The sequence below is a fragment of the Bombina bombina genome, chromosome 2 (genome assembly GCF_027579735.1).
Source record: "Bombina bombina isolate aBomBom1 chromosome 2, aBomBom1.pri, whole genome shotgun sequence".
Taxonomy (NCBI): Eukaryota; Metazoa; Chordata; class Amphibia; order Anura; family Bombinatoridae; genus Bombina; species Bombina bombina.
In genome coordinates this window covers 991,261,553-991,289,251 of record NC_069500.1, presented here as the reverse complement: position 1 = coordinate 991,289,251, position 27,699 = coordinate 991,261,553, and the positions used below count along the sequence as shown (strand labels likewise).

The following is a 27,699-nucleotide window of genomic DNA, read 5'->3' as shown; positions in this document are numbered from 1 at the left end:
CACCAGATGTGCACAAATGCACATATCTAACAATTTCTGTGCAAGCAGGAGAATCTTTGACCATCAGGCCCTAATTATCAGCCTTTGTGTATTGACAAAGATATAAGATCAGGAGGCATGTGTGTTTAGGCAAATAAATAATATAAGGATATTTGCTCTTTCTGTAAGCTTATCCCATTTAAAAGGGCTGTGTTTTCAATTATCAAAACAGCTATCTCATATAAAAATAAACATAAAGGAGCAATTTGCAATATATTTTATACAGCTGGTATAGCAAGCCATTGGAACACATTAATGGGAACCCAGTTTATTTTATTATTTTAGTATTCTTTATATAAGATCATACCTAGGTAGGCTCAGGAACAGCAATGTACCACTGGGAACTAGCTGGTGATTGCAATATTATAAAGCTCTAACACATTTGAGTAATTTCTTTTTGCACATGTATGCCCTTTTAAATATAATATACCCTTATTACCGTATATTCAAGAATATACGTATAATATCTCCTTGCATGCAAAGGACAGCTCAGATATATTGGGGCATATCTATCAAGCTCCGGATAGAGCTTGAGGCCCCGTGTTTCTTGCGAGCCTGCAGACTCGCCAGAAACACCAGTTATGAAGCAGCGGTCTAAAGACAAATTTTATCTTGAGACATGTTTATGTTGCTATGTAGTGCTCTTTATGTGAAACAGAGACTCCTACATTACAATGCAAGGTCTAAAAAAAATCTCAAAGATTTTGTGTGATTTCTCTCCATGCCGATGGGGTTATGAATATCAGGCCCAGACTTTTAATTAAATGCATTTTTTTAAAAGGATAAGAATTGCATCCATTGTATGATATTTTAATGTTTGCATTGTAAGTTTATGAACATACATGTATTGATTGATGCACATGCACATTCATGCACAGACACATGCACATACACAAATGTATGTAGGGTGCTCCTCCTTTTTTTAATATATCCTTGTACATCTAATTATTGATTGATACATTACACAATGCACATACACAAATGTATGTAGGGTGCTCCTCCTTTTTGGATATATCCTTGTACATATAATGATTGATCGATAAATTACACAATGCACATACACAAATGTATGTAGGGTGCTCCTCCTTTTTGGATATATCCTTGTACATATAATGATTGATCGATAAATTACACAATGCACATACACAAATGTATGTAGGGTGCTCCTCCTTTTTGGATATATCCTTGTACATCTAATTATTGATTAATAAATTAAACAATGCACATGCACAAATGTATGTAGGGTGCTCCTCCTTTTTGGATATATCCTTGTACATATAATGATTGATTGATAAATTACACAATGCATTATAAAAGATGTGTGGAGATGCAATTCTGTCACCTATATATTTTGTAGAATTTTGTTAGACAAAGAATGTGATAACACTTGTTTATTTTTGTTTTGTTTAAAGGAGGAAAGAAAAATGCATTCTCAACTTGCAAAGCTAAGGCTGCACCAGCAGGAGCCCTTCTGGAGATGGAAGCTTGTTAAACTGTCTGTCTCTATAAACAGCATTGCAATTCCCCAAGGAGGCTGTGTAATGACATTAATATGTTACTGCTAGAGACATTACCGTATAGACAATCACTGCCTGAAGTCTGGCACCCCCTGTACCCGACCCGCCTTCACACCATATTCCCTGGACAGGAAGACACGGAGTTGTCAGCATAACCCATTATTTTTCACTTTCTTCATGTCTCAGCGCGTGTGTGACGTTCCCTAACTAATCCAGCCACAGTGCAGACCAAACAGTGCAGATCTTGGACAAGAAACATTGAAGAGACATTCTGTCCCAGATAAACCTCTTTTATTTAAGTATGGAGCAAAAGGATCAATTTTTTTTAAGGTTTTTTTTTTTTTTTTTAAACCATCGTATTGTTTTTTGTTTTCTTTTCCATAAAACTTGAATGCTTTTATATATCAGATTTGAGGATCGATTGATGTATATTTTATTAGTGGGGGTAAATTTCCCTCCTTTCTTGAGGAAACATGCATGAAAATATGGCTTTTTTGATAAATCTGGTGTTCCTACATTTAGGGTCTTGATTGGCAAAGCAAACAATGTTTTGTTATGTTCTTTTTGCGTCCAATACCTAACAGACTTTTTTTTTTGTAGTTTTATACAAAATGTTACTTAATTAAAAAAAATAAAATTCATCTTATAAACAATGGGGTCTCTAAATGCAAGAGTGCCTCTTACAGCAAAAGAGTCAACGAGTAATACCCTTTTTGTTTCCTAATTAGCTATTTTTCTTTTAGGTTTTATATTTAACACAAAATTTCCTTAATAAAGGCTTGTTTGAGCTGTGTATTTAAAAATATTTTAAATCAACATCATCTTCCAAATAAGACTAAGGGGTCAATTTATTAATGTGCAAGCGGACATGATACGATGTAGCATATCATGTCCGCTGCACATCGATAAATGCTGACAGCATACGCTATCGGCATTTATCATTTGCAATGCCGCCCCCTGCAGATTTGCGGCCAATCGGCCACTAGCAGGGGGTGTGAATTAACCCGATCGTATTCGATCGGGTTGATTTCTGTCCGCCGCCTCAGAGCAGGCGGACAGGTTATGGAGCAGCGGTCTTTAGACCACTGCTACATAACTTCTGTTTCTCGCCAGAAACACGGGGCATCAAGCTCCGTACGGAGCTTGATAAATTGACCCCTTTATGGCAACAAGTTTCTTTGTATTCTCCCTTCATACATTGTAAAGAAAGCCCAGCACTTGAATTAGTTGTAACAATCGTAAATTGTACTGTATTGTATTTGTTTTGCATATTTTTTTTTTTATTATTATTATTTTTTTACTATTATTATTTTGACCTATAGTGGGATTTAATGCCAGTTGTTGAAAAAAAGAAATTTTTTGATGTATCCCTCTTTTTATTAGTAAAGCACAGGCTTTGCCAAAAGAAAACTGTCAAAAAACTTTTTTTTTTGTCATTCCAATTTGCTTTAATGTGCTGAGCATATGTTTTTTTTTTGTTTTTTTTTAAAAAAAAGCTTTGTAATAAAACAAAAAAAAGTCAGTCAATTTATTTGCTAAAGTCTGATATTTTTGTCCTTTATATTTCATAACATACTTAAGAAATTAAATATTATACATTGTTATTTATTTGTAAGCCATTAAAAGAAAAAGAGTTGAATTATAGCAGTAAGTTAGTGAAAGTGATTATTGCAATATGACTGCTGTTTTTTCCCATTAAAGGAGCATTAAAGTCATTTTTTTGTATCTAAAAGTGGGCATTTTAAAATTTACAATGGTTTTGTTCCTACGCTGATTTTTTTAACGGCATTAGGATGTATCAGTTTGTACGAATAGAGCTGTGGAAGATTTTCCTTATCACCCAGTGAACATCACAAGGACCAGTTTAGCTCTAATAAACACTTCCTGTTTAAAAATACTTTAAACCTTTTTAACTTTTCATGAAAAAAAAGCTTATTTTAATATGTTTAAACAGTGTATTTTTGTATACATGATTTTTTTTTGGTTTGTTTATTTTCCCTTTTATATTTTAATTGACAAAGAAATATGTTTTCAAAGCTGCTAATGATTGCAGCAAAATCTTGCATTGATTTTATTATTTTTTTTAATCATTATTATATCGAGTACGATCAGGTTGATTGACACCCCCCTGCTGGCAGCTGATTGGCTGTGAATCTGCAGGGGGCGGCGTTGCACCAGCAGCTCACAAGAGCTGCTGGTGCAATGCTGAATACGGAGAGCGTATTGCTCTCCGCATTCAGCGAGGTCTGTTGAATCAGGTCCAACAGACCTTTAATAAATAGACCTCAATGTGTTTAATCCCTGCAAAGTTTAAAGGGACACACTTTCATGATTCAGATAGAGCATGCAATTTTAAACAACTTTCCAATTTACTTCCATTAACAAAATGTGCAGTCTTTTTATATTTACACTTTTTGAGTCACCAGCTCCTACTGAGCATGTGCAAGAATTTACAGCATATACATATATACATTTGTGATTGGCTGGTGGCTGTCAAATGATACAGGAAGAGTGGAAAAAGATATAAACTTGAAATTTGTCAGAAAAAAAATCTACTACTCACTTGAAGTTCAGACTAATGTACATTGTAGAGTATCATGTCCGCCGCACATCGATAAATGCCAACAGCATATGCAGTCGGCATTTATCATTGCACAAGCAGTTCTTGTGAACTGCTTGTCCAATGCCGCCCCCTGCAGATTCGCAGCTAGCAGGGGGTGTCGCAGGGGGTGTCAATCAGCCCGATCATATAAGATCGGGCGGATTGATGTTTTAGACCGCTGCTTCATAACTGCTGTTTCCGGCGAACTTGATAATTCGTCCCCTAAGTGCTATTGCATTGTCTTTTATCATGCATTTGTTGATTATTCAAATCTACTGTATTTACTGCCCCTTTAAAGTCCCACTAGGGATCCTTAGAGCACTACTGGTCCAGAGTGGAAACTGCTGCTGATCCAATCAGCAGAGCTAGATATTTCAACTATGTGATAAACCCCTTTGCTTTGGTTAAAGGGATGTGAAGCCCAAAAAGTACCTTGTGATGGATGTCTCCACATATACAGTATGCCTCTTGTCATTGGCTCAGATAGCTACAGATACAATAGTGTTACAGCGGCAAGTGATGCCCACAAGCTCTCAAAAATGTTATTACCTAACTAGATCGCAGATAAACAGTATTATTGGCATGAACATAAGAGTGCCTAGTAAGGCTTAAAGGGACACTGTAAGCAAAAAATAACTTAGCATAAACGAAAAAAATGTTGTGAAATGATCACCTTTTCAATATAGTATAGTTTTTAAATGTTTACAGTTTCGCCAATATCTTCTTTTAATTTTTAATAAATTTCCAAACCCACTCTGTGGCTACCTTTAGCAGTTGTCCAATCGGACTGACAACCCAGGTTGGAATATGGCGGCCCTAAGCCACAATGTGCATGCGCAAGCTTGCACAACGTCATCCAACACGTCACTCTCTGAATGACTGTCTGGAAGGTAGTAGACACAGGGAAATTGTGCATGCGCAGGAGGACTAAATCGTCATATAATGATATCATAAAGTTGACATCGGATTGGTTATTGATAACATGTACTGCCCATATTTGAGGGCTGGATTTGTTTACATCATCTGAATAAAATAAAATAAGATTTTATAAGGTTATGCAGCATTGTTGGAGACAAAAAGTAGGTCAGTTATTTTATGTTTATGAATATTAAATGATATTTGTGGTCTGTTTGTGAGAAAAAAAAAAAGTAATCCTTATAAATGTACAAAGCTAATAATGTGCAAATCAACTAATACATAGGATACAAATATAAAAGTATTTAATAGACAATGCAATCATATACATATATATATATATATATATAAAACCAATATAGAATGGAATATATGCGCATATATAAAAAAGAAGATTGTGGATGAAAAAAATTAAATATATATATATTTGACCAAAGGGGTGATCCCAAAGAGCAGTGTGTGCTCAAGTATACATAAATAAAAAAAATGAAGATCAAGGGGCCGAATTATTAAGCTGTGAATGCAGCAGTTTCCGTGCAAGCCTTCCGCTGGAAACATAAGTTAAGAAGCAGCGGTCTTAAGACCACTGCTCCTTAACCCGTCCGCCACCTCTTAGGCGGCAGACAGCAATCAGCCCGATCAGGATGATTGACAACCCCTGCTAGCGCAAATCTGCTGGGGGCGGCATTGCACAAGCATTTCACGAGAAATGCTTGTGCAATGATAAATGCGACAGCTAATGCTGTTGGCATTTATAGATGTGCGGCGGACATGATCCGCTACAGCAGATCATGTCCACCCGCACAATGGTAAATTGGCCCCATAGTGACAGATGATACTATCAGGCCCATTTATCAAGCTCCGTACGGAGCTTGAAGGGCCGTGTTTCTGGCGAGTCTTCAGACTCGCCAGAAACACAACTTATGAAGCAGCGGTCTAAAGACCGCTGCTTCATAACCCTGTCCGCCTGCTCTGAGCAGGCGGACAGGAATCGCCGGAAATCAACCCGATCGAATACGATCGGGTTGATTGACAGCTCCCTGCTGGCGGCCGATTGGCCGCGAGTCAGCAGGGGGCGGCGTTGCACCAGCAGCTCTTGTGAGCTGCTGGTGCAATGTTAAATGCAGAGAGCGTATTGCTCTCCGCATTTAGCGAGGTCTTGCGGACCTGATCCGCAGTGTCGGATCAGGTCCGCAAGCCCTTTGATAAATGGGCCCCTTGGTGCTAAAATACAAAAGGATGTTTTGTGATAGTCCCCGAAAGAAACAATGGAATAAAGAGTTCCTCAAAAAAATGAAAAAATATATGAAGACATATATGTGTATCAAAAAAATCAAAAATCAAAATTTAAAAATGAAAATCCGTTATGTGTCCAAATGATCCCCACGTGGATAGTAAATTTAGCGTGAATTGTGTTACTTAGTTACTGTGTAGGTTATCCAGTATACTCGATATGGTGTTATATAAGTAGGCTGGATCTTAGTCACTCAGCTGACTGGCCTCTGGTCATGCAGGATCCAAATGTCATCAGCTTCAGATTCCAAAGGGTGGCTCTTCTTGTACACACTGTTCTAAATAAAGGACATAGCACACCACATGACAAAGTACAGTTTGTAAACCAAGAGAAAGTATATAAAGGAGCACTCACATCATTATAGCACCTCCAGGGGCATTAGGCACAGACTGGAACTTTGCAGTTGCCCAGCTGACTGATATTCAGGTAAAACAGCAACCTCAGGAACAGCATAAAACAGGCAATCACCATACCCCAAGGAACAACATGCAACATGTTTCTCAGCTTCTTCTTTTGTTTTTTTTTACTTTTTATTTATAATCAATACAAGGTACAAAAATAAAATTAGTATCAATAATACACCACACAGGGTGAAAAATAGAGGATTACAGAAATGATGATGTAAAAGAAAAAGCAACATACAATGTCATTTAGAATGTAAAAGCCATGATCATAATATAGGCTGTAGAAATCCTCAATACGTTAGAATACCATCTAGAATATGTACCGATGCACCTCAGTATTGGGGTTTTATAATTTTATAACCTAACACCATTAAACTGGACATCAGTAACCCAAAAAACAAAAAAAAACAAAAAACTTGATAAAACCCACAACTCTGCAATAAGAGAAATGCACATCAAGCGAACAAACAAGTGATTATTCAGCACATATAATTTAAAACTTCCTCTGTTGCATTTTTCCCATTCTAAACTTAGGACTTAAAATAAAAAAAAAAAAAAAAAACACACACACGACTCCCCGCTCCGTGCCCCCCCACTCATCTCTGCCAGTAGTATAGAAGTGTTCTAATTGGGCAGCTCTCCTCTAAGATATGCTTCTTGTACATAAATCGAATTACGGAACAGGAAAATATATTGTTTCTGAATACAAGCTGGTAAACTTTGGATAAAGTTGCCCCATTTATTAAAGAATCTCTTAATCTCGTGTTCAGAATCACTAGAAGTATCATATTGTTCGGTGACTAGTTTCATATGTATATTATTAATAAAATGTGAAAAGTTTGGTGTTTTTTTAGATTTCATGAGGAGAAGATAGTGTTCCTTGCGCATAATATTGTGAAATTTATAAAGATACAATTCAAATTAGGCATCAAAGGTACATTTTCCTGTAACAAGATTATATCCTCTTTCTTTAAATACATCTGTTGTTTAAAAATTTTTGAGAGCCAAAAGGATATTTTGGCCCAAAGCTAAGCACCTTAGGACAGCTCCAAATACAATTAATTAGATTTGCACTAGGAAAATTACATCTCTGACAAGAGAAACTTTGATTTTTATTCCATAAACTTAGCACATGGGGCGTTATGTATGTGCGATTTATCAGTTTTAATTGCGACTCTCTCCAGGCAAGTAAAGGTGTAGCAAGCCACGCTCTCATAATACTTTTGCTTAGCGCCTTATTGTTAATCCCTGGGTTTTCAACTGCCCAGTGCCCACCTTCATGCCAATGATGCAAGATTATCTTCCCTCTCTCTTTGCAATAATATCTTATACCAATAAGAGATGGAGTGCATACCAGTACAAAAAAGGGAAATCCCTGTTAATAGTCCATCCCAGTTTATGACAAAAGAGGCATCTTTCCTAGTATTCAAGAAGTGTCTAATCTGTAAATAGCCAAAAAAGTCTTTATTGTCTACCCCAAATTGAGATTTGATATCTTCAAATGAACAAATGCTACCACTATCTAAATCAATACACTGATAAAAAATATTCTAGACCTCTTGATTTCCAAGTTTTGAAGACCTTACAGCTCATTCCTTCTGTAAACACAGGATTGCCTATGATGGGTAAAAATTTAGACTATCGAAAGTCGACCTTTAGAGTTTTGCAGATTTTTTGCCACACCAGGATAGGGTTTTTTAAACGTGGCCATCTTCTTCATTAATACCGGAAGATTAGACATCTCTAAGTAAATTGCTGATTTAAGAGAAAGTGGTGAAAAAAGATCCTGCTCAAGGTCCTTTAATTGAAAATGACCCACATCTAACAGCCAGTCTGGAATAATTTTCATTAATCACGCCCAATTATATTTTTGAATACACAGGAAGTTAAACCCTGCAGACTCTCTCTCTTGGGAGAGTCTGTGTAAAGACAGTTTAACTTTCTCTTTCCCCCATAGAAAATGTTTGAAGGCTTTGTTTAACCTTCTTATATCCGTCAGTTTTAAGAACAAAGGCATATTCTGCATAATATATAGAAGTTTAGGGAGTATTATCATTTTAACCAGATTAATTTTACCTGCTAAGGTAAGGGGTAAATGTATCCATCTCTGAAGGTCGTTCTGCACTTTATCTATTTATCCAGCCCAATTTTCTTCGTACCATTTTTTTGGAGATATGTTAACATTTATATCCAAATACTTTAGGCTCTTAACTTCCTTAAATGGACTTTCTCCTCTATAATTTTCACTCTTTTAAATCCATAATATTTCAGATTTTTGTGAATTCACCTTATACCCCAAAAAAGTACTAAATCTATGCAGAATCATCATGAGTTTCGGTATATTTTCGCTAGCGTTACTAATAAACACCAGGAGATCATCCGTGTAAATGGATATTTTAAGTTCTTTGGGGCCTACTTTTATACCAGACTGACCATTTCTCAGGACAACTGCCAAAGGTTCAATACTCAAGTTGAAAAGCAACGGAGACAACGGGCACCCTTGCCTGGTTCCTTTAATTAAAAATGATCTGAAAGTAAGCCATTTACTACTAGAGCCGAAAATGGTTTGTCATATAATTTATGAATAAATTTCAGAAAATAACCCTTTAGGCCAAATCGTTCTAAGAAGTCAAAGAGGTGCTACCAATCAATTGCATCGAACACCTTTTCAGCATCAATAGCAATCACTGCCTTGTCTTTCTCTGGTTGCATAATTTCAGTCTCCTGGGCACTATAATAATCTACTGTTAGTAGCAGTTTCCTTAAATTAGTGAACAACGATCTGCCTTTCATAAACCCTGTTTGATCAGGGTGAATCAATTTAGGTAGTAGCTTCTGTAGCCTCGCAGCAATTATTGATGTTAAAATTTTATAGTCTGAATTGAGCAGTGATATTGGACGATATGTGTCTAATGATTTGGGATCTTTACCTTTTTTTTGGAATTAAGGTAATAATCAATTTTGTAAATTCTTTAGAGAATCTCGATCCTTCCATATAATAATAATTAAATAACTCAGCAAGGCTTTGCAGGATATTACTCTAGGTGAGTGAAATATAAAACTTTTTTGCGCTGCCTAATGGGGTAAGCCTTTTACTCCTAGGATATTTTCCCCAAAAATATCTTACTTGGGTGTACAGGAAAGGTTTTGGAAATTTTGGAGTGTAGGCGCAAGTGAATGCTTTTACCCTTGTCTTAATTATTAAGTACCCTTATCTGAGGGAAATGTATAAAAGATTTGACACTGGCTTTAATAAAAAAGATATATTTATTTGAAAAAAAAGATATATTTATTTGAAAAAATAATAATAGGACTTTATGACAGGTGGTTTACAGATACTGATTAAATCTAGATAGGTATGTATTGTAACCAATATGTGAAGTCTAGGACCAGTGTTACAAGATTGAAGGTATAGATGTATAGTAACGATATGTTTAGTAACGATATGTTTGTGTGAAATACGATGAAATACGATGAAACAAATTGTGTATTTGAAAATGTTTTAAGTATAGGACTCGTTTGAGTGTTGTACCTAGTACATTGAAAACCTAGTACACAATCTAAAAAAGTCGGATATACAGTGGAAGGGATCTTTATGCTTGTAGAGTTTTTGCTGTTCTTAAGGTTTCTAGTGTTACTACATATATAGAAGATTATTCTTGGTCTAGATGCTTGTTCCTGGTATCAACAAATATTAGCTTTCACACAAATAACTGTCATATGAAAAAGAAAATGTTTGAACATTTGTTGCTAAAAATCCTACAAATATTCATAAAACATATATTGCTAAAATTGTATATTTACGATAAAAACTTGTATTGCTACAATTTTGAACTTGCTAATAGTCGGCCGACTAGTGTATGACAATTTAAGTTGCACAGAAATTTTGTATGCGATGGTATCAGAGTTTGAATAGTAAAAAACCACCGGTGGATTTAGAGCTGTGAAAAATGTCAAAATGACATGTTGTTTAAAAATCGTTTTCTTAAAAACTTTTTTGGATAGTTTGTATCAGTTTATATTATACACTCATTTTTGCACAAGGGTCCTTGAGTGTTTAACACTGTCAGTGTGTGTCAAGGTAAATAAGGATATTACTCTGCAAAATTTTGTAATACTCATTCGGTAACGCGTCCAGCCCTGCAGCTTTATTGCAAGCTAGCTGCTTAATAGCCTTCTCAATTTCTTCCTGCGCTATTGGTCTATTTAGATCTGATAAGTCTTCAGATAGGAGATATGGGAGTTTACAAGATTCTCAAAAATTTCTCTTATTGTCTTCATTAGTTACTGAGGAGGAAAAAATCTGTTTGTAATATTTTAAGAATTCAGCACTAATATCATTGATTTGGGTTAGTCTTTTCTTATCGCCTCTTATCACCAAGATTGTTTTAGGACACTTAATTATTTTTACCAGATTAGACAGACATTTACCCATTTTACCTCCGTGCCTATAGTATTTGGCATTCGTTTTTAATACTTCTATGGCAGCATTCTGCTGCAAAAATATTTCCCTCTCCTTTTTTGCCTGTATATATGCACTCCATCTCTCATTCGACAGCTCTCTTAAATAAGCATTATATGCATTAACCAATTGATTAGAAAGTTGAGTACTATGCTCGTTAGAATCTCGGGATTCTGAGCTGATTCTTTGTTGTTAAAAATAAATAATTTCCATTTTTTCATTTAACCAATTCTTAAATTTCATATTGTTAAAAAGAAATTTTGGTAAGTTAAAGAACGCATACAATCTTTTTATCTGATCGGATTGCAACTGCAACGTAATTGGAGCATGGTCTGAAAGAATAATTGTGGAGATAGAGGCCTTTGACGCCTTACCTACTAGTTTTTTTATCTATTAAAAAATAATCAATTCTCAAGAATGTTTTATGTGTTTTGTATTCACATGTGTATTCTTTTTGATCGGGATTCTGAAATCTCCAGATATCTACTAGGTTTAAGGTTTTTTAAAAAAATTTTAGGAGATTTATTTCAGATTTATAACTTTTTTTTCTATTTTTCTCTTTCACTCTATGTAATCGGTCCAGAGGATATTGTGTAATTAAATTTAAATCTCCCGCAATAATAAGACCGTTTCCTGTATAAACTGCTAATTTTTTGGTTAAATTGTTCCAGAACCCTTTATCCCCATTATTTGGGCCATATACAGTGGGGCAAAAAAGTATTTAGTCAGCCACCAATTGTGCAAGTTCTCCCACTTAAGAAGATGAGAGAGACCTGTAATTTTCATCATAGGTATACCTCAACTATGAGAGACAAAATGTGGAAACAAATCCAGACAATCACATTGTCTGATTTGGAAAGAATTTATTTGCATATTATGGTGGAAAATAAGTATTTGGTCACCTACAAACAAGCAAGATTTCTGGCTCTCACAGACCTGTATCTTCTTCTTTAAGAGGCTCCTCTGTCCTCCACTCATTACCTGTATTAATGGCACCTGTTTGAACTTGTTATCAGTATAAAAGACACCTGTCCACAACCTCAAACAGTCACACTCCAAACTCCACTATGGTGAAGACCAAAGAGCTGTCGAAGGACACCAGAAACAAAATTGTAGACCTGCACCAGGCTGGGAAGACTGAATCTGCAATAGGCAAGCAGCTTGGTGTGAATAAATCAACTGTGGGAGCAATAATTAGAAAATGGAAAGGGAACAGGACAACTGATCCGTGTACATGAAAGAATGAATGGGTCCATGTATCGTGAGATTTTGAGAACAAACCTCCTTCCATCAGCAAGGGCATTGAAGATGAAACGTGGCTGGGTCTTTCAGCATGACAATGATCCCAAACACACCACCCGGGCAATGAAGGAGTAGCTTCGTAAGAAGCATTTCAAGGTCCTGGAGAGGCCTAGCCAGTCTCCAGATCTCAACCCCATAGAAAACCTTTGAACAGAGTTGAAAGTCTGTGTTGCCCAGTGACAGCCCCAAAACATCACTGCTCTAGAGGAGATCTGCATGCAGGAATGGGCCAACATACCAGCAACAGTGTGTGACAACTTTGTGAAGACTTACAGAAAACGTTTGACCTCTGTCATTGCCAACAAAGGATATATAACAAAGCATTGAAATTAACTTTTGATATTGACCAAATACTTATTTTCCACCATAATTTGCAAATAAATTATTTCCAAATCAGACAATGTGATTGTCTGGATTTGTTTCCACATTTTGTCTCTCATAGTTGAGGTATACCTATGATGAAAATGACAGGCCTCTCTCATCTTCTTAAGTGGGAGAACTTGCACAATTGGTGGCTGACTAAATACTTTTTTGCCCCACTGTATATTGCAGATAGTATATTTCTGTTCAGATATTATTACCTGTACAACAATAAATCTGTCATCCTCATCAATATCCATATGTGTTATTTTGTAATCAAGATTTTTGTGGAATAATATTGCAACACCTTTTTTTCTTTTAATACCCAAAGTGGCCACCACTTCTCCAACCCAGCCTGTTCTAAGTTTGTAAATTTCATTAGCTAGTAAATAAGTTTCCTGAATAAAGGCGATTTGGGCTTTACATGAGTTTAGATATTTTAATATAGATTTACGTTTAATAGGCAATGTTATACCGTGGACATTCCACGATACTAAATTAATATCCTTTATATTCTAATTTATAATAAGGGAAATACCACAAGCAGCACAGGCAGGGGGGAGAGTGGGAGAGCCACGGGGGGGAGAAGAAAAAAAAAAAAAAGCATTTTTCTTTATTCCAATACCTATGCCAAAATATAAAAAAATAATAACTAGTTAGATTTGATAGTTTATTCACCATTAATCTACTCTAGGGAGGTAGTGTACATTGGTCATAATGGTGCACTTATGCTCACCCTGTGTTAATGTCTAAAAAATGATTGGCCTCCGTTTTATTATTCAATAGATGCCAAACTCCTGCCTTTAAAACTTAAATTTTTGCTGGATATAACAAGAAGGCATTAAAACCCTTCTCAATTAAGCGTGAGCAAAAGGGGGCCATTGCTTTTCTGCGGGTGGACTACTCCAGTGAATAGTCCTGGAATTTTAGGATTTTTTTATCCTTTAGGAAGACTGAAGCTTTTTTTTTTTCTGTAGTAATTAAAAATTTCCATCTTATCTTGAAAATGTGAAAGTTTGGCAATTATAGGTCTTATCGAAATTGTGCCATCAGGTCTGGTTTTCTCGGGCCCTATCCTATGCATTCTTTCAACCATTATTTTAGCTTGACTATTAGGGAATTCTAGAAGAAGTGGCAATGTTTCATTTATAAATTTATTAAGATCAAGAAATTCTTGGGTCTCTGGAACACCTAAAATTCTTAAATTGTTTCTTCTAGAACGATCTTCAAGATCATCTAGTCTTTCTTGGAGCTTCTTAATGGTAGTATCATAGTACTTGTCCTGTTCGCGAGAATTTATTCTATCCTCAATTTCTGAGGTTCTAGCTTCAGCCTCATCTAACCTATTATTAAACTGTCTTACCTTCAAAGATAGTGCTGCAACATCCTGCCTAATCAAGTCAAGATGGGGTAACATTGAGGCTGAGAATTGGTTTACCAAGTGTTGGACATCTAGGTCTGTGTGAATTGAAGTATGTTCTTCTGTTATACTATCTTGCGACAAAGAAGTGTGACTTTTAACCTTATGTTTGTCCTTTCTAGGTGGCATTGTGGGGGATTTAGCTTTAGCTGAATAAACAAATTGCTCCATGAAAAATAGTGAATATAAAAGAAAGCGATGTGTACTTTAAAGATTAGAATTGATAAGGTAAACTTAAATGTTTATCTAATACAGTGCAGAAAGTGTTGTGTAGGATTCATAAAATGTTGTGATATTAGAGTTTGCGGTAAGAGAAAATAATTAAATACATAAAGATAATAAGGTGCAGTGTGTTCATATGTGAATTGTGAGTTGTGCTCAGAGGAGATATCTACACTTGTCGTGCCCCCTGTTATTCAGCCACACTTGACATAGGAGAGGGTTTCCATTTCCTAGTACAGGAAGCTTCAGGGACTATTTTAGGACACTGCTAAATTCCTTAACCTCTAATATTGAGTTATGCACCACAAAAAAATGTTTTATTTTTTTTCTCCTTCCTTTTCCCCCTCCTCCCCTCCCTCTTTCTTTCCCTTTCTTTTTCCCCCCTTTTTTTCTTTTGTGCAGACTAGCTTATCAGATATAATTACAAGTCTACTCCTAATTGCCCCTTAATACTTAATTCCACAGTAACATAAGACACAGCTCATAATCTCAATAACTATAGTATATTAGGTAAGGGTGTTTACGCTTATTGCAGTTACTATTAATGTATAGGGAATATCTGCAACAGAACTTATTAGTTCCCCTCAGCAAAAAGTAGCGGCAGAAAGAAAGGTATTACTACCCTTAAAGGGACATAATACTCATATGCTAAATCACTTGAAACTGATGCAGTATAACTGTAAAAAGCTGACAGGAAAATATCACCTGAGCATCTCTATGTAAAAAAGGAAGATATTTTACCTCAATCTCCTCAGCTCAGCAGAGTAAGTTCTGTGTAAAAAGTTATACTCAGCTGCTCCCAGCTGCAGGTAAAAAAAATTAAAAAAATGAAGAAATGAACAGCAGCCAATCAGCATCAGCAGTGCTGAAGTCATGAACTCTTACTGTGATCTCATGAGATTTGACTTAACTCTCATGAGATTTCATAGTAAGCTTCCTTTACCTGATTGGTGAAATAATATGAGAGTGCACGATGCTAGTCCCTTCAGATGTCCCAGGACAAACACACTAAAATGCTGCTTAGAAATCCTTTACAATGGGAGGTGGCTACTGAGGAACTTTTGAGGTAAAATATCTTTCTTTTTTACATAGAGATGTTCAGGTGATATTTTCTAATCAGCTTTTTACAGCTATGCTGCATCACTTTCAAGTGTTTAAACATTTGGGTATTATGGCCCTTTAAATGATGGAGCAGCCAACTATTAAGTGCCACCTTGAGAATTTCAGATATCATTACTCTTCACATAACACTGTACACCCTATTCAGGCACATTAATACCATAACTTTTAAGGCATAAGTAAAGATTTTAGCATAGAAGAAACTTTAAACAATGTTTTCAGTTTAGTTCACACACCAACAAAAAAGTCAATTTGGCCAATACAATACAATGTATGTCTCCTGATTTCTACTCCTTAAAAAAGAGGAGACAGAAGAGGTGAAAAGGGATAGAAAGGGAAACGTTCTCAGCAATTCTGTGTCCCCTTGGTCAGCCATATTTTAAGTGTAGAAAGTATGGTCTTTAGAAGTTCTCTTTTCTTTTATCCCTCCTTCTTGATATATTTCTTTATTTTTATAAAGTGAGTTTTATCTCTTTCAACACATTCCACCAACAGGGTATCAGCTTTGTGCAGTCACTTCTGGGACAAATACTCAGCACACAGGGGCGGCACTTTTGGTTGGTTATAATATGTATTTGCAGACGCCTTTGTGGCACAAAATACTGCCCCTGGATTGAGGAAGAATTTTCCTTTCCCCTTTATTTTCAACAGCAAAGCGTCTCTCCCAACTATAGTTTTCTTCCCTGGGTTATGAAAATCCCTGAGGGGGGACTTAAACTGGGAAATTCCACCCTCAAAAAAGCTTCACCCACCCTCTAGGGAGCTCAGACTTGTTTAACTATTAGTGAGCGATAACTGTTCACATAATTAAGTACAGGGGAAGAGGAGCTCTTGACTGACTTTGTTATATCCTTTCTTTTTTTCTTTTTCTTTTTTTCAACTTCACTGGGGGTAAGTAGTGGGGTTTGGCTAGTGGTATAAACTTATGAACCTGTGCCCCTCCTGCTATTCCTGCACAACTTGTCCAACACCAAACTTTAAGGGCAGCAAGTACCTTCACATGTAAACCCTCCTAGGTTGATACAAACCCCACACTTCCCAGATTCACTTTTAATTAAAAGAAAAATACACAGGTAGCACTCTGAATGGAGCAACAGCACCTTTATTGAGCAACGTTTTGGGGGTCCTGCCCCTTTATCAAGCTAACAAACAAGTGAATATATCAGACAATTATAGACACAGGTGGCCAATCACAGCATCATAGGGAGGGGTTACTCACAAAGAGATCACACATGACCTCCAATACATCCTTATTAACATTTAACCCCTACACTCCTGCAGTGAAATGATCACCAGTTAAAAAACAAATGCAGCAAGTTGCTTATTCTACCACACAAATGTACAAATAACATGCATTGGTTAGTTTCATAGAATCTATCGAATATAATATAAACCAATATTTCTATTCAAAAGAAGACACGTAGAAAAAGCATGAAAAAAAGCAACACATTAAATCAAAGGAAGCAAGTCAAATTCCCGATTTAACCCTTTGGGGTACATGGTATCTAGTTTCCAAATCCATCTAGCCTCTCTTTATAGTAAATCCTTAACCCTGTCACCCCCTCTAATGCGTCTAGGGGCCTGGTCAATGACCATATATCTAAATTGATTAATCTGGTGGCCTTTCTCCAAAAAATGTGCTGGTACAGGGAGGTTTGATGTTTTCTCATTTATGATTGTGGATTTGTGTTGGCAAATGCGTTCCCTGACCTTCTGGGTCGTCTCACCAATATATAATAACCCACACGGGCACTTAAGCGCATATACCACATATGTGGAGTTACATGTGTAATAACCCTTTATCAAAAATTTCTCTCCTGAGTATGGATGAGAAATATAATCCCCTTTTATAACATTGCCACATTGACCACAACCTAAACAGGGAAATGTACCATTCTTAGGTTTACCAAAAAATCTATGTTCCCCTTGGCTAATAGAAACAGTGTTGGGCATAGATCTAACCAACCTCTTACCTAGGGTATTACCTCTACGCTAAGCGGCTTTTGGGATGGTTTGGAATTCCTCAATATCTGGACAAGCTTCCTTTAATAATGGCCAGTGTTTCTTGATAATATTATAGACTCTTTGACTCATTGTACTATAAGAAGTGACAAAATTTAATCTTTTAGTTACAGGTATGGTAGGTTTCTGAGAGGGTATCTAGATGGATTTCTGCACTTCGTCCAGTTTCTATCATAACCCCTCTTAATAAATTTATTCTTTATTTCTGCTGACCTAACCTGTCTCATCTTGAGGTCAGAGACTATCCTATCCACTCTGATTAATTGGGATTTGGGGACGCTGTCAACCACTCTTGGGGGATGATAGCTTTTACGATGTAGTAAGGTTTTGTGGTCAGTGCTTTTCACAAACACATCAGTTGTAAGTATGCCATCCTGTTTCAATACCATGGTGTCTAAGAACTCCACCTTGTGGTCATCTAGTTTACAACTAAATTTAAGAAAAGGGAACGCACTCTCAATGTTATTTTTAAGCTGCAGTAACTTATCAGGGGGGCCCCGCCACACGATGAACAAGTCATCAATGTAGCGGAACCATCCCTGGCAGTGTTTAACAAATAGGGGGTCACCATATACCACTCTTTCTTCAATGGAGTCCATAACCAAACATGCATAGGCTGGGGCCACATTGGACCCCATAGCCGTCCCTGTCTTTTGCATGTAAAATTGTTTGTTGTGCAGAAAGAAATTATTTGTGAGCACTAAATTAAGTAATTGGATAAGCCAATCCTGCTGTGTATGGCTATACTGATTATTCCTAGCTAAAACGTTACTAATACAGTCAATACCCTCTGAATGGGGTATGACGGTATAAAGGGAAGTAACGTCCCAAGTAGACAGTATGACGTCCCCCCCCAAATCATTTAATTTGGAGATAGACTCAATGAAGTGTTCAGTATCCCTAATATATGATATGCCCTGTGTAACCATAGGAGAGAGCACCTTATCTAGGAATTGGGCAGAGGGACTTAGGCGGGAATCAATCCCTGCCACAATGGGTCTCCCAGGGGGGGTCTATCAATCTTTTATGAACCTTGGGGACCACATAAAAGACAGGCACAATAGGAAACCTTGGAAGCAAAAAATCATACAATATCTTTGTAAGCAAATTATTAGATATACCCATATCAAGAATCTTAGTTAAATTTTTACAGATAATGTTAGTAGGATCACAATCTAATTTCATATACGTTACATTATCTTCAAGCTGTCGCACTATCTCTTGATTATACTTGGCTGTGTCCATCACTACCACCGCACCGCCCTTATCGGTGGGCTTAATGGTGATGCTGTCATTGTCCTGTAAAGATTTCAGGGCCTGATGCTGCTTTATGCTTAAGTTGTGTGTATTATGGGATTTTTTTAGTAGTAGATAGTTTCCTAAAGTCACTGTCCACCAATTTAATGAAAGTCTCAACTGCCACATTATCCCCAGATGGGTTAAATATACTCTTTGAACTCAGTCCAAGTGGAGACAGATCAAATAGGCTAGTGTCACCTTGATCATATACAGTCCTCGGTATATATTGTTTCAAAGGATTGTTGAAGAATGCCTTCAGGCATAACCCCCTGAACAGACAGGTCAGGTCAGTCATGATGGAAAATGTGTCTGGAGCAGTCGTGGGACAAAACGATAAACCCATATTAAGTACTGCTATTTCGTTGGTGTTAAGTTCATATGAGGAAAGGTTAATCACATTTACGTCCTCTGTTTGGGCTTTGGCTTCTGGCGTGTCCCCATCCCTCTGCCTCCGTCTCCCACCCCTTCTCGTGGGGCGCCGTTTCTGTCTGTTACCTCCATGGCTTCTGTTAAAAAAGTTGAGGAAGATGGTACATTAGGCTGTGAGCCACTAGCAGCTGGTACATGTGCCGTGCTGGAACTATCCGAACTTGTCTTTGCATCACTGTCCGTCCCTCTCTGCTGATGGGTGCGTGACGTCATCCATCTCGGACCGGCATTGGTAGGGCATCTGCGTAGGCGGTTCCATCGGTACACACTGTCAGAATTGTAGTCTTGCTCATCACGTCTGAATTTGCGTCTCTTACGCTCCTCAATTTCAGATTTAGAGGTATTAACCCCCTCTGCAACCTCCTGGTGGATGTGCTGGAACTCCTCTTCTCCCACGGTTTCATGCAGTCTATTCCTCTAGGCCTCTATTTTGCTGGAAAAATAGAGGCCCAGAGGAATAGACTGCGTGAAACCGTGGGAGAAGAGGAGTTCCAGCACATCCACCAGACTGGCAGTGTGTACCGATGGAACCGCCCACGCAGACGCCCTACCAATGCCGGTCCGAGATGGATGATGTCACGCACCTGTCAGCAGAGAGGGACGGACAGTGATGCGAAGACAAGTTCGGATAGTTCCGGCACGGCACATGTACCAGCTACTAGTGGCTCACAGCCTAACGTACCATCTTCCTCAACAGAAGCCATGGAGGTAACAGACAGAAGAGGCACCCCACGAGAAGGGGTGGGAGACGGAGGCGGAGGGATGGGGACACGCCAGAAGCCGAAGCCCAAACAGAGGACATAAATGTGATTAACCTTTCCTCATATGAACTTAACACCGACGAAATAGCAGTACTTAATATGGGTTTATCGTTTTGTCCCACGACTGCTCCAGACACATTCTCCATCATGACTGACCTGACCCGTCTGTTCAGGGGGTTACGCCTGAAGGCACTCTTCAACAATCCTTTGAAACAATATATACCGAGGACTGTATATGATCAAGGTGACACTAGCCTTCTTGATATGGGTATATCTAATAATTTGCTTACAAATAAATTGTATGATTTTTTGCTTCCAAGGTTTCCTATTGTGCCTGTCTTTTATGTGGTCCCCAAAGTTTATAAAAGATTGATAGACCCCCCCTGGGAGACCCATTGTGGCAGGGATTGATTCCCTCCTAAGTCCCACTGCCCAATTGCTAGATAAGGTGCTCTCTCCTATGGTTACACAGGGCAGATCATATATTAGGGATACTGGACATTTCATTGAGTCTATCTCCAAATTAAATGATTTGGGGGGGGACGTCATACTGTCTACTTGGGACGTTGCTTCCCTTTATACCGTCATACCCCATTCAGTGGGTATTGACTGTATTAGTAACGTTTTAGCTAGGAATAATCAGTATAGCCATACACAGCAGGATTGGCTTATCCAATTACTTAATTTAGTGCTCACAAATAATTTCTTTCTGCACGACAAACAATTTTGCATGCAAAAGACAGGGACGGCTATGGGGTCCAATGTGGCCCCAGCCTATGCATGTTTGGTTATGGACTCCATTGAAGAAAGAGTGGTATATGGTGACCCCCTATTTGTTAAACACTGCCAGGGGTGGTTCCACTACATTGATGACTTGTTCATCGTGTGGCGGGGCCCCCCTGATAAGTTACTGCAGCTTAAAAATAACATTGAGAGTGCGTTCCCTTTTCTTAAATTTAGTTGTAAACTAGATGACCACAAGGTGGAGTTCTTAGACACCATGGTATTGAAACAGGATGGCATACTTACAACTGATTTGTTTGTGAAAAGCACTGACCACAAAACCTTACTACATCGTAAAAGCTATCATCCCCCAAGAGTGGTTGACAGCGTCCCCAAATCCCAATTAATCAGAGTGGATAGGATAGTCTCTGACCCCAAGATGAGACAGGTTAGGTCAGCAGAAATAAAGAATACATTTATTAAGAGGGGTTATGATAGAAACTGGACGAAGTGGAGAAATCCATCTAGATACCCTCTCAGAAACCTACCATACCTGTAACTAAAAGATTAAATTTTGTCACTTCTTATAGTACAATGAGTCAAAGAGTCTATAATATTATCAAGAAACACTGGCCATTATTAAAGGAAGCTTGTCCAGATATTGAGGAATTCCAAACCATCCCAAAAGCCGCTTAGCGTAGAGGTAATACCCTAGGTAAGAGGTTGGTTAGATCTATGCCCAACACTGTTTCTATTAGCCAAGGGGAACATAGATTTTTTGGTAAACCTAAGAATGGTACATTTCCCTGTTTAGGTTGTGGTCAATGTGGCAATGTTATAAAAGGGGATTATATTTCTCATCCATACTCAGGAGAGAAATTTTTATTAAAGGGTTATTACACATGTAACTCCACATATGTGGTATATGCGCTTAAGTGCCCGTGTGGGTTATTATATATTGGTGAGACGACCCAGAAGGTCAGGGAACGCATTTCCCAACACAAATCCACAATCATAAATGAGAAAACATCAAACCTCCCTGTACCAGCACATTTTTTGGAGAAAGGCCACCAGATTAATCAATTTAGATATATGGTCATTGACCAGGCCCCTAGACGCATTAGAGGGGGTGACAGGGTTAAGGATTTACTATACAGAAAGGCTAGATGGATTTGGAAACTAGATACCATGTACCCCAAAGGGTTAAATCGGGAATTTGACTTGCTTCCTTTGATTTAATGTGTTGCTTTTTTCATGCTTTTTCTATGTGTCTTCTTTTGAATAGAAATATTGGTTTATATTATATTCGATAGATTCTATGAAATTAACCAATGCATGTTATTTGTACATTTGTGTCGTAAAATAAGCAACTTGCTGCATTTTTTTTTAACTGGTGATCATTTCACTTGATGAGTGTAGGGGTTAAATGTGAATAAGGATGTATTGGAGGTCATGTGTGATCTCTTTGTGAGTAACCCCTCCCTATGATGCTGTGATTGGCCACCTGTGTCTATAATTGTCTGATATATTCACTTGTTTGTTAGCTTGATAAAGGGGCAGGAGCCCCGAAACGTTGCTCAATAAAGGTGCTGTTGCTCCATTCAGAGTGCTACCTGTGTATTTGTCTCCATATTATATGCTGGGACTTTGGAAAGAGTGGTTCCGCAGGTGTGCACCTACATCCACCTTAAAGTGATTTAAAGGGACATTCCTATGAAGTGAGTACTGGTCCTGTGACTTTTTCACTTTTAATACAAGGCAATTTAAGTGCAGTGGTAACTGGTGTAGGTCATGTATAGAAAAACAAGTTAGCCCTTGGCCAGGGAGCTTTATACGGCCTATTTGGTTTACCGGACCAAGCACTAGGTGGAGAGCTTGTACGACATCCTAGTCGCCTCTCACTACGACTATTCTCAAATGTATCCTGTCCGCTAAGAGCATATGTCGGCCTTAGTAAGCAGCAGGTGGAAGCGGGCTACAGGAGCCTCTTCTTTTTCCCGTCTGTGTTCGACCCCTCTTTCCGCTTGCTTGGCTGCTGGTGTCCCAAGCTGGCTCTGCCAAGTCCAGGCCGAGTTTCCAGGGCGAACACTCAGGATTCCTGCTCACACGCTACCTGCACACACTGCCTACACGCGTCAGGGCTGCTGATGTCACATCCGGTCCACCGCGTTTCTCAGCTTCTTAAGGGCTCTTTTATCATGCTAGCTCACACTTGTGCATTGATGCTCCTTCACAAAAGGATACCAAGTGAATGAAGCATATTAGATAAAAGAAGTATATTGGAAAGTCTATCTGAATCATGGAAGACATTTTTTGGATTTCATGTCTCTTTAATGAACAATAGCTGAATGGACATTTTACTTTTTATCTTATCTTTTGTTCGAAAGCAGGGACATAAGCTCAGGAGTGTGCACGTGTCTGGAGCACTATATGGAAGCAATTTAACAAAAATGCTATCCATTTGCAAGAGCACTAGATGGCAGCACTATTTCCTGTCATGTAGTGCTCCAGATAACTACCTAGGTATTTCTTTAAGAAAGAATACAATGGAAACGCAGCAAATTTGACAATTTCATTAAATTGGAATCTTTTTTAAATTTGAATCACAATATAAAGTTTTCGGGGGTTTCATATCCATTTAAGTTACTGCACAAGAAACAACTTCTGAAGCCTTAGTTACAAAGGACAAATTATAAGCGATGGTTTGGTCTGTCAGCTTATGCACTAATATGATGCATAAATCCCATTGGCACCCACTAACATGATATTACTTTTAGAAAGTGAAAATGAGTTATAGACAGAAGTAAGAGGGACAGTAGGTCTAAGCTACCAATTTGGGGGCTGTGCAGCAAATTGCAGATAACTATTGAGAGCTCTATTTTAACACCAATTACTTTAATTAACAATCGGCTAGATTTAGAGTTTTGTCAGTAACGACCCGCATAGCTAACGCTGGCTTTTTTCTGGCCGCACCTTTAAAATAACTCTGGTATTGAGAGTCCACAGAATGGCTGCGTTAGGCTCCAAAAAGGGAGCGTACAGGCATATTTAACGCCACTGCAACTCTCGATACCAGAGTTGCTTACGGACGCGGACAGCCTCAAAAACGTGCTCGTGCACGATTCCCCCATAGAAAACAATGGGGCTGTTTGAGCTGAAAAAAAAACCTAACACCTGCAAAAAAGCCGCGTTCAGCTCCTAACGCAGCCCCATTGTTGTCTATGGGGAAACACTTCCTACGTCTGCACCTAACACCCTAACATGTACCCCGAGTCTAAACACCCCTAACCTTACACTTATTAACCCCTATTCTGCCGCCCCCGCTATCGCTGACCCCTGCATATTATTTTTAACCCCTAATCTGCCGCTCCGTAAACCGCCGCTACTTACATTATCCCTATGTACCCCTAATCTGCTGCCCCTAACACCGCCGACCCCTATATTATATTTATTAACCCCTAATCTGCCCCCCACAACGTCGCCTCCACCTGCCTACACTTATTAACCCCTAATCTGCCGACCGGACCGCACCGCTATTATAATAAAGTTATTAACCCCTAATCCGCCTCACTAACCCTATAATAAATAGTATTAACCCCTAATCTGCCCTCCCTAACATCGCCAACACCTAACTTCAAACATTAACCCCTAATCTGCCGACTGGAGCTCACCGCTATTCTAATAAATGTATTAACCCCTAAAGCTAAGTCTAACCCTAAAACTAACACCCCCCTAAGTTAAATATAATTTAAATCTAACGAAATAAATTAACTCTTATTAAATAAATTATTCCTATTAAAGCTAAATACTTACCTGTAAAATAAATCCTAATATAGCTACAATATAAATTATATTTATATTATAGCTATTTTAGGATTTATATTTATTTTACAGGTAACTTTGTATTTATTTTAACCAGGTACAATAGCTATTAAATAGTTATTAACTATTTAATAGTTACCTAGTTAAAATAATAACAAAATTACCTGTAAAATAAATCCTAACCTAAGTTACAATTAAACCTAACACTACACTATCAATAAATTAATTAAATAAAATACCTACAATTACCTACACTTAAACCTAACACTACACTATCAATAAATTAATTAAATAAAATACCTACAATTACCTACAATTAAACCTAACACTACACTATCAATAAATTAATTAAATACAATATCTACAAATAAATACAATGAAATAAACTAACTAAAGTACAAAAAATAAAAAAGAACTAAGTTACAAAAAATAAAAAAATATTTACAAACATCAGAAAAATATTACAACAATTTTAAACTAATTACACCTACTCTAAGCCCCCTAATAAAATAACAAAGCCCCCCAAAATAAAAAAATGCCCTACCCTATTCTAAATTACTAAAGTTCAAAGCTCTTTTACCTTACCAGCCCTGAACAGGGCCCTTTGTGGGGCATGCCCCAAAGAATTCAGCTCTTTTGCCTGTAAAAAACCCCACATACAATACCCCCCCCAACATTACAACCCACCACCCACATACCCCTAATCTAACCCAAACCCCCCTTAAATTAACCTAACACTAAGCCCCTAAAGATCTTCCTACCTTATCTTCACCATACCAGGTTCACCGATCGATCCAGAAGAGCTCCTCCGATGTCCTGATCCAAGCCCAAGCGGGGGGCTGAAGATGTCCATGATCCGGCTGAAGTCATCATCCAAGCGGGAGCTGAAGAGGTCCATGATCCGGCTGAAGTCATCATCCAAGCGGGAGCTGAAGAGGTCCATGATCCGGCTGAAGTCATCATCCAAGCGGTAGCTGAAGAGCTCCATGATCCGGCTGAAGTCATCATCCAAGCGGGAGCTGAAGAGGTCCATGATCCGGCTGAAGTCTTCTATCAACGGCATCTTCAATCTTCTTTCTTTCAGATCCATCTTGCAGACCTCTGACGCGGAACATCCTGCTGGCCCGACGGACTACCGACGAATGAAGGCTCCTTTAATGGACGTCATCCAAGATGGCGTCCCTCAAATTCCGATTGGCTGATAGGATGTTCCGATCAGCCAATAGAATGCAATCTCAATCTGATTGGCTGATCGGATCGGCCAATCGGATTGAACTTGATTCTGATTGGCTGATTCCATCAGCCAATCAGAATTTTCCTACCTTAATTCCGATTGGCTGATAGAATCCTATCAGCCAATCGGAATTCGAGGGACGCCATCTTGGATGACGTCCCTTAAAGGAACCGTCATTCGTCGGGAAGTCGTCGGAAGAAGAGGACGGATCCGCGCTGGAGGTCTTCAAGATGGAGCCGGTCGTCATCGGATGAAGATAGAAGATGCCGCTTGGATCAAGATGGTTGCCGGTCCGGATCGCCTCTTCTTCCCGGATAGGATGAAGACTTTGGAGCCTCTTCTGGACCTCTTCAGCCGCCAAATGATGGATGTCTAGCCCCCGCTTGGGTTGGATGAAGATTTTGGAGCAAGGACCGATCGGTGATACCCGGTGAGGTGAAGATAAGGTAGGAAGATCTTCAGAGGCTTAGTGTTAGGTTTATTTAAGGGGGGTTTGGGTTAGATTAAGGGTATGTGGGTGGTGGGTTGTAATGTTGGGGGGGGTATTGTATGTGTTTTTTTACAGGCAAAAGAGCTGAATTTCTGGGGGCATGCCCCGCAAAGGGCCCTGTTCAGGGCTGGTAAGGTAAAAGAGCTTTGAACTTTAGTAATTTAGAATAGGGTAGGGCATTTTTTTATTTTGGGGGGCTTTGTTATTTTATTAGGGGGCTTAGAGTAGGTGTAATTAGTTTAAAATTGTTGTTATTTTTTCTAATGTTTGTAAATATTTTTTTATTTTTTGTAACTTAGTTCTTTTTTATTTTTTGTACTTTAGTTAGTTTATTTAATTGTAGTTATTTGTAGGAATTGTATTTAATTTATTTATTGATAGTGTAGTGTAAGGTTTAATTGTAGATAATTGTAGGTATTTTATTTAATTAATTTAATGATAGTATAGTGTTAGGTTTAATTGTAACTTAGGTTAGGATTTATTTTACAGGTAATTTTTTTATTATTTTAACTAGGTAACTATTAAATAGTTCTTAACTATTTAATAGCTATTGTACCTGGTTAAAATAATTACAAAGTTGCCTGTAAAATAAATATTAATCCTAAAATAGCTACAATGTAATTATAATTTATATTGTAGCTATATTAGGGTTTATTTTACAGGTAAGTATTTAGCTTTAAATAGGAATAAGTTATTTAATAAGAGTTAATTTATTTCGTTAGAATAAAATTATATTTAACTTAGGGGGGTGTTAGGGTTAGGGTTAGAATTAGCTTTAGGGGTTAATAAATTTAATAGAGTAGCGGTGAGGTCCGGTCGGCAGATTAGGGGTTAATAATTGAAGTTAGTTGTCGGCGATGTTAGGGAGGGCAGATTAGGGGTTAATACTATGTATTATAGGGTTAGTGAAGCGGGAGTGAGGCGGATTAGGGGTTAATAACTTTATTATAGTAGCGGTGAGATCCGCTCGGCAGATTAGGGGTTAATAAGTGTAGGCAGGTGGAGGCGACGTTGAGGGGGGCAGATTAGGGGTTAATAAATATAATATAGGGGTCGGCAGTGTTAGGGGCAGCAGATTAGGGGTACATAGCTATAATGTAGGTAGCGGCGCTTTGCGGTCGGCAGATTAGGGGTTAATAAATGTAGGCAGGTGGAGGCGACATTGAGGGGGGCAGATTAGGGGTTAATAAATATAATATAGGGGTCGGCGGTGTTAGGGGCAGCAGATTAGGGGTACATAAGTATAACGTAGGTGGCGGTCGG

The 27,699-nt window shown here is 38.1% G+C and overlaps 1 protein-coding gene across 2 annotated transcripts in view; it reads left to right on the top strand.

Annotated features, from left to right (window-relative positions):
* The window catches only part of LEF1 (lymphoid enhancer binding factor 1), a 175,525-nt gene extending 172,442 nt beyond the window's left edge, over nucleotides 1–3,083 (top strand). For both annotated transcript variants that reach the window (XM_053703528.1, XM_053703527.1), the window contains one exon: nucleotides 1,452–3,083. The gene's annotated coding sequence lies outside the window, so the exon portion shown is untranslated. The remainder of the gene's footprint in view (nucleotides 1–1,451) is intronic.
* The last annotated feature ends 24,616 nt before the right edge of the window (nucleotides 3,084–27,699 follow it).